This window comes from Coregonus clupeaformis, unplaced genomic scaffold, assembly GCF_020615455.1.
Source record: "Coregonus clupeaformis isolate EN_2021a unplaced genomic scaffold, ASM2061545v1 scaf3778, whole genome shotgun sequence".
Taxonomy (NCBI): Eukaryota; Metazoa; Chordata; class Actinopteri; order Salmoniformes; family Salmonidae; genus Coregonus; species Coregonus clupeaformis.
In genome coordinates, this window is record NW_025537232.1 from 17,645 (window position 1) to 28,153 (window position 10,509).

The window sequence follows — 10,509 nt, forward strand, 5'->3', positions numbered from 1 at the left end:
GTGATAGAGATATTGTGGTTTGAAGAGAAATCATTGTATTACTCTCTCTCTTCTTCTTATGTTGCTGATGACAACATTCAAGTTTTAGCCTCACAATTTCTGTACAAAAGATCTATTTCTATATTTGCAATACATTTGTAATTAAAAATGATGACACTGTGTTGGCTTCTCTGTTTTTCTTCACTGAGTTAGATGATTGTTTCTGTGTCAGGCTCAAATTTAATTCAACACACTGTATTTGATCGATTGAAGCTACAGATACTGTAGATTGAGTTATGATGTTTTGATATGACATGATTAGGCAATATTCATTGCATTTGATTTGATAAAATGCTCAAATATTGATTGCATTGAAATTAGAGCCTAGTAGTATTAGAAAAGGGTTACACTGTGTGTGTGTGTGTGCCCCACTCTTTTCAGCCCTTATTGAATCATTCACTTGCTGAGAGCAGCTGTGAGCACCCTGATTGACTGCTTTGAGTGGCCAGGTAGTCCCCTCCACACACACACACAGATGGGCCACTTGTCCTCCTGACTAAAAGCTTCCATTGTGATGGTCTGGTTCAGAGAAAGGAAAGCAGGTGGGCACTCAGGATGAGAAAAAACCTCAACCTCTCTGACTCACCAAAATAACAAACAGGACTAACTCACTCTACAGTGGGGAAAAAAAGTATTTAGTCAGCCACCAATTGTGCAAGTTCTCCCACTTAAAAAGATGAGAGAGGCCTGTAATTTTCATCATAGGTACACGTCAACTATGACAGACAAATTGAGAAAAAAAAATCCAGAAAATCACATGGTAGGATTTTTTATGAATTTATTTGCAAATTATGGTAGAAAATAAGTATTTGGTCAATAACAAAAGTTTCTCAATACTTTGTTATATACCCTTTGTTGGCAATGACACAGGTCAAACGTTTTCTGTAAGTCTTCACAAGGTTTTCACACACTGTTGCTGGTATTTTGGCCCATTCCTCCATGCAGATCTCCTCTAGAGCAGTGATGTTTTGGGGCTGTCACTGGGCAACACAGACTTTCAACTCCCTCCAAAGATTTTCTATGGGGTTGAGATCTGGAGACTGGCTAGGCCACTCAGGACCTTGAAATGCTTCTTACGAAGCCACTCCTTCGTTGCCCGGGTGGTGTGTTTGGGATCATTGTCATGCTGAAAGACCCAGCCACGTTTCATCTTCAATGCCCTTGCTGATGAAAGGAGGTTTTCACTCAAAATCTCACGATACATGGCCCCAATCATTCTTTCCTTTACACGGATCAGTCGTCCTGGTCCCTTTGCAGAAAAACAGCCCCAAAGCATGATGTTTCCACCCCCATGCTTCACAGTAGGTATGGTGTTCTTTGGATGCAACTCAGCATTCTTTGTCCTCCAAACACGACGAGTTGAGTTTTTACCAAAAAGTTATATTTTGGTTTCATCTGACCATATGATATTCTCCCAATCCTCTTCTGGATCATCCAAATGCACTCTAGCAAACTTCAGACGGGCCTGGACATGTACTGGCTTAAGCAGGGGGACACGTCTTGCACTGCAGGATTTGAGTCCCTGGCGGCGTAGTGTGTTACTGATGGTAGGCTTTGTTACTTTGGTCCCAGCTCTCTGCAGGTCATTCACTAGGTCCCCTCGTGTGGTTCTGGGATTTTTGCTCACCGTTCTTGTGATCATTTTGACCCCACGGGGTGAGATCTTTGCGTGGAGCCCCAGATCGAGGGAGATTATCAGTGGTCTTGTATGTCTTCCATTTCCTAATAATTGCTCCCACAGTTGATTTCTTCAAACCAAGCTGCTTTCCTATTGCAGATTCAGTCTTCCCAGCCTGGTGCAGGTCTACAATTTTGTTTCTGGCGTCCTTTGATAGCTCTTTGGTCTTGGCCATAGTGGAGTTTGGAGTGTGACTGTTTGAGGTTGTGGACAGGTGTCTTTTATACTGATAACAAGTTCAAACAGGTGCCATTAATACAGGTAACGAGTGGAGGACAGAGGAGCATCTTAAAGAAGAAGTTACAGGTCTGTGAGAGCCAGAAATCTTGCTTGTTTGTAGTTGACCAAATACTTATTTTCCACCATAATTTGCAAATAAATTCATAAAAAATCCTACAATGTGATTTTCTGGATTTTTTTTTCTCAATTTGTCTGTCATAGTTCACGTGTACCTATGATGAAAATTACAGGCCTCTCATCTTTTTAAGTGGAAGAACTTGCACAATTGGTGGCTGACTAAATACTTTTTTTCCCCACTGTATGTACAGGCTTACACAATAAACACTCAGACCACTGTCATTCATAAGACTGAATCACCTCACCTAATACAAAGTTAGAACACAATGTGATCAGCAACAGAAACTCAACCTCTGACCCACAGGTACTTTTGTTTCTCTGACTTCACTGTCCCCCCCGCAGCTTAGCCAATCCCTGAAGAGATGTGTTGCTTTCTCACCTGCTTTTTCCCTCCATCAAAGTGAAGTCAACTCAGTTTGTCCTGTGAATAACAAAACACCACTTTTAGGGGTGGATAGCGGTGAGAGAGGGATGAGGGAGAGAGAGAACAGAAAGGGGGAGAGAGAGAGGTGAGAGTCAGGAAGGGAGGGGAGAGAGGGGTGCGAGAGAGGAAGGATAGAGAGGAGAGAGAGAGAGAGAGAAGAGAGAGCCACATGTACACAGCCTTTCTGTCCTGCCCTCCTTGGGGAAATGTCAGTGTGACAGGGCCAGCGCTCAGAGAAGCTCAGCTGCCCACAGTTGGCAAGATGTTTCACTGTCACACACTCTCGCTGTCTGTCACACTCTCTCTGTCTGTCACTCTCTCTCTCTCTCTCTCTCTCTCTCTCTCTCTCTCTCTCTCTCTCTCTCTCTCTCTCTCTCTCTCTCTCTCTCTCTCTCTCTCTCTCTCTCTCTCTCTCTCTCTCTCTCTCTCTCTCTCTCTCTCTCTCTCTCTTATCAGAAACAGAACATTACCTGTAAAGTATTTACTGTACTTCATTCTCAGTCACTCTCTATCTCCACCCTCTTATAATCCCAGGAGAAATGGATAGTGTAACCCCAATGGAAGAAGAGAGACAGAGGAGGAGTTTGTGTGAGAGAGAGATGGTAGAGAGAAAGGGATGTGAGAATGACAGAGAATGAAGTGATGCGAAGGGGAGAGGAAGAGAGAGGCGGATAGATGGAGGACTAGAGCAGAGTTGACCTCCAACTACTGTGGGAACTGATGCTCTCTCAGCTTTTATTGAACAGAGATGAAGAACACAAACACCCTGTGACCTGACACACACACACACAAACTTTTGTGGGGAAAACTTGGATAACAAGCTCTCCAAGCACACATCGTCAGCAGCAGTGTTTGCTGTGTAAAGGAACAGAGTGACTATAATGAGTTGAGAGGCATGTAAGAAAATATTACGTGTGTGTTTGTGTGAGAGAGTGTGTGTTTGTGTCCGTGCTTGTCTGCACGTATGCATGTGTTTCTTTGAGCAGGAGAGAGAGGGATTATGTGTGTGAGTACATGCTTTTGTATGCATGGGCATACGATTTTGCATGTCATGTATATTGGGCCCTGCGTGTGCGTAATGATTACATTTGGATGCTTGCTTGTTTGTAAACATGCATGTTTGAACTATCGTGTCTCTCTCTTCTCTCTAGGCCTTCTGGGGTTGTGGACTCGATGATTCATCATCAGTAGGGCTTGTTGTTACATCATGAACCAATTAACCGTCTCTATTAAAGGTGTGTGTATGTGTGAATCAGCCCACTGTGTAGTTGGATGGAGACAACATTGCAGGGTGAGTCAGTCAACTCAACACATAGGGCAGAGGACACCAAATGGTCCTGGACAGGCTGTGCATGCTTTTTTTCCAGCACTAACACTGATTATAACCTAACCAGATTCAGCTATTCTAGTAGCACTAAAATAGATCTTGTAGATTCTGACAATGGTACTGATCTTGTAGATGCTCCCTATGAAGCTGATCTCGTAGCCAGTGATGTAGTGTTAAAAAAGAAACAGATGGGTGAACACTGATCACTTCCTAAACTTTCAATGCATTTTTCTGCAAAAGGTGGGTAAATGATTGTGCAAAATAGAAAAAGGTGCTCAAACGGAATTTACCTGTGTTTACCTTCACTACACCACTGCTTGTAGCCCTACAACCAGAGCTTGTAGGTGCTGTCCATGGTGCTGATTCACACTCCATGGAGCACATAAGCACAATATAGTCCTTAGATCACCCTCCAGGGTGTATTTCTTCCTGCCCCACTAAATGAACAGCTCCACCACCCTGTAGTACTTCAGGTGTTGGGATGTGGGGACAGAAAATGTATCCGTAAAAAAGTGTACCCCATCCAAAAACTGCCAGCCATTTTGAGATGGTACTACTCATAAGCTTTTAATATTTAAACAGTCTGGGTGTAAACAAGGAGGGATAGGTGAGGAAAGGAGAAGTTTGGAAAATATGTGTTAAATATGTATGATCTTTGTGTCTCTCTCCATGGGACCTTTTTTGTGTTTTGGGTCAGAAATAGGAATTACTTTCAGGGAGGGAATAGAAGAGAAGGGTGCAACTTTACTGCATTCAAATATCCATTTGATTTTAAGCAAGTGTTTGAAAGCACTCTGGTTGCATCCGGCACCTTTATTTAGTTAAATGTAGTAGGCAGCATACGGACTAGTAACATGCAATATCAATTCTATTTTTCTGTTTCAGGGTGGAGAAATATGTTGAGGTTGAGGTTGCACTTTAAATCTGTTTTACATTCTGACATGTTCAGTGCATGGTCTCGCATATAATCACTGAGTTGTTTTAGCATTAACAAAAGAGTGGAGTGCAGTGATGGATACTAAATAGGCTTATGAAAACACTGTAACAGGCTCCAGGCTCATCCCAAGCTTCCAACCTGGACACAACAAATGTTGTGTACAGCTATGGAGGTAGGGATGCATCAGAGAAAGCTCCTTTATCTACTGGGTGAAAAACCACAGTGTGCCATCACAGCAGCAAGATTTGTGACCTGTTGCCACAAGAAAAAGGCAACCAGTGAAGAATCAAAACACCATTGTAAATACAACCCATATTTATGTTTATTTATTTTCCCATTTGTACTTTAACTATTTGCACATTGTTACAACACTGTATATATACATAATATGACATTTGAAATGTCTTTATTCTTTTGGAACTTCTGAGTGTAATGTTTACTGTTAATATTTATTGTTTATTTCACTTTTGTTTACTATCTACTTCACTTGCTTTGGCAATGTAAAACATAAGTTTCCCATGCCAATAAAGTCCTTAAATATTTAATTGAAAGCCTGCAGCCTCATTGGTTCAATTAGATGTTAATGGTGTTGGTGTGAGGATACGCAGCCACCACAGTTAACCCTCTTCTTTTCTTTTCTTTTCTCCTCTCCTCTCCTCTCCTCTCCTCTCCTCTCCTCTCCTCTCCTCTCCTCTCCTCTCCTCTCCTCTCCTCTCCTCTCCTCTCCTCTCCTCTCCTCTCCTCTCCTCTCCTCTCCCCTGCCCTCCTCTCCCCTGCCCTCCCTCCTCTCCTCTCCTCTGCCCGCCTCTCCCCTTCCTCCTCTCCACTCCCTTGCCCTCCTCTCCACTCCCCTCCCCTCCTCTGCCCTCCCTCTCCGCTCCCCCCTCCCCTCTTCTCTCTCTGACAGACCAGGAGCAGAGCAGAGCAGCACAGAGAGTTCCCGCTGCTCTGCTTGAAAAGCCTAAATGACACCATGTAATTATGCTGCATATTATGTGTCATCTCAGCCCGGCCCATTGAAAGCATGTCAAGATTCACGGCCACAGTTATAAAACTATTAGCACTGCGTTTAAACCCTCTCATTCCTTCCTCTCTCTCCTCCGTTCTCTAATCCCTCCACTGTTCCTCCTCTGTCTTTCTCCCTCTGCACCACCTCCTTTGGCTTTCTCCATGTACGTTTGGATGTTGAGTGGACCACTCCTAATGGAGAATCCATGCTCTCTTTTTTTTCGCTCAATTTTTTTCCCTTTCTGTCTTATGTACATCTTTATCCCTCATCTGCACCCACCTTCTCTTTCGAGCTTTCTCGTATTCTCTCTTTCTCTCTCTCTCTCTCTGTCTGTCTGTCTGTCTGTCTGTCTGTCTGTCTGTCTGTCTGTCTGTCTGTCTGTCTGTCTGTCTGTCTGTCTGTGTGTCTGTGTGTCTGTGTGTCTGTGTGTCTGTGTGTCTGTGTGTCTGTGTGTCTGTGTGTCTGTGTGTCTGTGTGTCTGTGTGTGACTGACAGCTGAAGCCCGATTGGCCCGGTTCCTTAAGAGCAGTTTTGAAGGTTCATGTCCCTACCCAAACATTAGAGTGCCAAGCATTAACAGACCAGGCAGTGCCTGCCAGCCTAGCTGCTTATGATGTTAACTGATTTTAATACGATCTAATAAATTAACTTTGGTAATACTGTACAGTAATATAATTATACAGTGCATTCGGAAAGTATTCACACCCTTTACTTTTTACACATTTTGTGACGTTACAGCCTTATTCTAAAATGGATTAAATAAAAAGAACTCAGTAATATACACACAATACCCCATAATGACAAAGTGAAAACAGGTTTTTAGAAATGTTTGCAAATGTATAAAAATTAAAAACAGAAATACCTCATTTACATAAGTATTCAGACACTTTTCTATGAGACTCGATATTGAGCTCAGGTGCATCCTGTTTCCATTGATCATCCTTGAGATGTTTCTACAACTTGATTGGAGTCCACTTGTGGTAAATTAAATTGATTGGACATGATTTGGCACACCTGTCCACAGTTGACAGTGCATGTCAGAGCAAAAACCAAGCCATGAGGTCGAAGCAATTGTCTATAGAGCTCCGAGACAGGATTGTGTCGAGGCACAGATCTGGGGAAGGGTACCAAAAAATGTCTGCAGCATTGAAGGTCCCCAAGAACACAGTGGCCTCCATCATTCTTAAATGGAAGAAGTTTGTAACCACAAAGACTCTTCCTAGAGCTGGGTCGCCTGGCCAAACTGAGCAATCGGGGAGAAGGACCTTGGTCAGGGGAGGTGACCAAGAACCTCGTGGTCACTCCGACAGAGCTCTAGAGTTCCTCCGTGGAGATGGGAGAACCTTCCAGAAGGACAACCATCTCTGCAGCCCTCCACCAATCAGGCCTTTATTGTAGAGTGGCCAGATGGAAGCCACTCCTCAGTAAAATGCACATGACAGCCCGCTTGGAGTTTGCCAAAAGGCACCTAAAGACTCTCAGACCATGAGAAACAAGATTCTCTGGTCTGATGAAACCAAGATTGAACTCTTTGCCAAGCGTCACGTCTGGAGGAAACCTGGCACGATCCTTATGGTGAGGCATGGTGGTGGTAGCATCATGCTGTGGGGGTGTTTTTCAGTGGCAGGGACTGGGAGACTAGTCAGGATTGAGGCAAAGATGAACGGAGCAAAGTACAGAGAGATCCTTGATGAAAACCTGCTCTAGAGCGCTCAGGACCTCAGACTGGGGCGAATGTTCACCTTCCAACAGGACAACGACCCTATGCACACAGCCAAGACAACGCAGGAGTGGCTTTGGGACAAGTCTCTGAATGTCCTTGAGTGGCCCAGCCAGAGCCCGGACTTGAACCCGATCGAACATCTCTGGAGAGACCTGAAAATAGCTGTGCAGCAGCGCTCCCCATCCAACCTGACAGAGCTTGAGAGGATCTTCAGAGAAGAATGAGAGAAACTCCCCAAATACAGTTGTGCCAAGCTTAGTAGCGTCATACCCAAGAAGACTTGAGGCTGTAATTGTTGCCAAAGGTGCTTCAACAAAGTACTGAGTAAAGGGGTCTGAATACTTATGTAAATGAAATTTGCAACAATTTCTAAAATCCTGTTTTTTGCTTTGTCATTATGGGTTATTTTGTGTAGATTGATGAGGGGGAAAAAAACAATTTAATCAATTTGAGTATAAGGCTGTAACCTAACAAAATGTGGAAAAGTCAAAGGGGTCTGAATACTTTCCGAATGCACTGTATAATTTACTGTATATTATGATAAGACCTGCTTTGCTAATCTTACACATAGTTTAAATGCTATACAAATGTTGTTCTGTAACATATGATATTAAATAATAATACTCACAGTTCCGGAACACCAAGGTTCCATAGCAACAGTGGAATGAGTGGATGTCTCTGAGCTCTTCTTACTGAGATGTCCCAGTGTTATGGGTGGTAGACTGTGCTAATGTAGGTTATCAAGAGCCAATGTATCCAATATTATCCATTAAGCCCATGTTACTGTAGATCGCAGGAGGTTGGTGGCACCTTATTAGGGAGGACGGGCTCGTGCTAATGGCTTTAGCGGAATAAGTGAAATGGTATCAAATACATCAAACACATGGTTGCCATGTGTTTGATGCCATTCAATTTGCTCCGTTTCAGCCGTCCTCCCCTCAGCAGCCTCCACTGCTGTAGTTGTGCGCTTAGAGGGCAGGACCAGTGTTTCTATTTACCACTTCATGCATTCCCATTCTGCTTAATATTTGACCATGACATGAACATGAGTGAACTTGCTCTCTAAGAATAGTTGAATTGCTGTATCCTCTAGGAATGGAAGGCCTGTTTCTGACTCATTTGGTATTTCAGGTAGCATACTTAAATCCTGGTCCTGGGGAACCACAGACAGGTGCAGGTTTTTGTTCCAGCCCAGCAAAAACACACCTGATTCAACATATCAAGGGCTTTTCTGGTCACCCAGTGACGTCACACAGCCCACAAGGCCCTGTATTCATCCCTGCAGTTATACACTGTGGACCTCTAGAACAAGAGTAACAGTCAGAACATAAAATGTTCTGAATGTTGCAGATGGAAATACAATTAATAGAGCTAACACGATTCCCTATTCCACATGACAGACAATCCTATCTGTTCTACAATATATTTCTATCTGAACGCTCAGTAACATTTACATCCTCCTGAACAGGCCCCGGTCAAATTAATCTCAGTTCCTAGACCATGCCCAGTCACCTGTCATTAGTTTACAGCTGTGACACGCCCAGTCATCATCATGACTACTGTGGTTAATACTGGAGGTAATGATAGCTCAACACATGCCAGTGTTTTCCTCATGCTTGTATGATAATTGCTAGGTTTTTATTGTAATTCCTGAAGTTAATCATACTACAGCTAGCACTGCTGTTACCACTATTAGGATGGAATAATAACTGTGCAGTGGAGATGGTTCTTGAATATAAATTAATACACACATACAGGCACACACACACACACACACACACACATGCATGCACACATACAGATTCTCTCTATTTCATTACAGACTGGAGACGGTCACTAATAAGATTTTACTGTGTAATTCTGGAGAGGCAGAAGCTGCTTGCTGAGTCAACCAATCAGGCTCATTAAAGACCTGAAGACAGTGTCTATATCTTTTTTATGTCAAATGAGCATTTGCTTTTCTGCTTGATGTTTTATTAATTTTGCTTAAATATGAATGCCATTAATACATGTTGGATGTAGTTTTTCAACGTGTGTGTGTCCTGTATCTGCTCAGATGCTGTTTGGCTGTAATAGGTCTGTGGTGATGCCAGTGATATAAGGAGTAAGGCAGCAGTTATTGGCCTGGGGAACCCCATAGATCACTGGACCACAATAATGTCACCAATGCCACGGGATGGACAGAGCTCCAACCACACACACACACACACAAACACACGCGCACACGCGCACACACCACCCGCACACACAAACACACACCACATGCACACACACACTGGCATCTATCTGGTGCCTGAGAAATGGGGCCAGCCACAATGTGAAACAGACACAAGGCCTAGGAGCTGACAGTTCAGCCATGGAGACCCAGACAGACAGAACCCAGAGGTGTCAACTCAGCCACAGTGTGAAACAGAGACAAGGCTTAGAGCTGACAATACATGCAGATAGTTCCGCTACCGGCAGATAGCTCAAGCAAATGTAATGCAAAGACAGTATAGCCCCCAAGCTTAGCCCGTGTCATGCACATTTACATTATTAGGTCCATTGGGTTGCTAGCATTTAGCACAGTTCAATTGGGAGGACTCTTAGCAGATGGTTCAGCCAAAGTAACCCCAAGAATGTAGTTTAGCTTTTAGCTGATGTAATGTATATGCCCATACAGTACTGGACCCCTAGCGGTGCACATGTGATTGTGCGCGCGTGCCTGTGTGTTTAGAGATACTGTAGGTCAGACAATACGTTGCTAAGCCATGCTAACACACCCATTTGGCCATGAGCTAGCAGGAATATAATCACTAGGTTATTATGCTCTTTCTCTCCAGGGGACTAGCGCTGATCATCACTCACATCCATATTTCATTACTCAGGGTAACCTTGGGTTGGTTTTACCTTGAGTCTGAGTTGTGACTCGTGACTGTGCGAATCCTGTTTGAAAGCACTTAGCACTTATTCCTATACAGTTTTATTACTCAAATGTGCCACTTGCAGCTGAGTTAGATTAATTGTGTGATACTG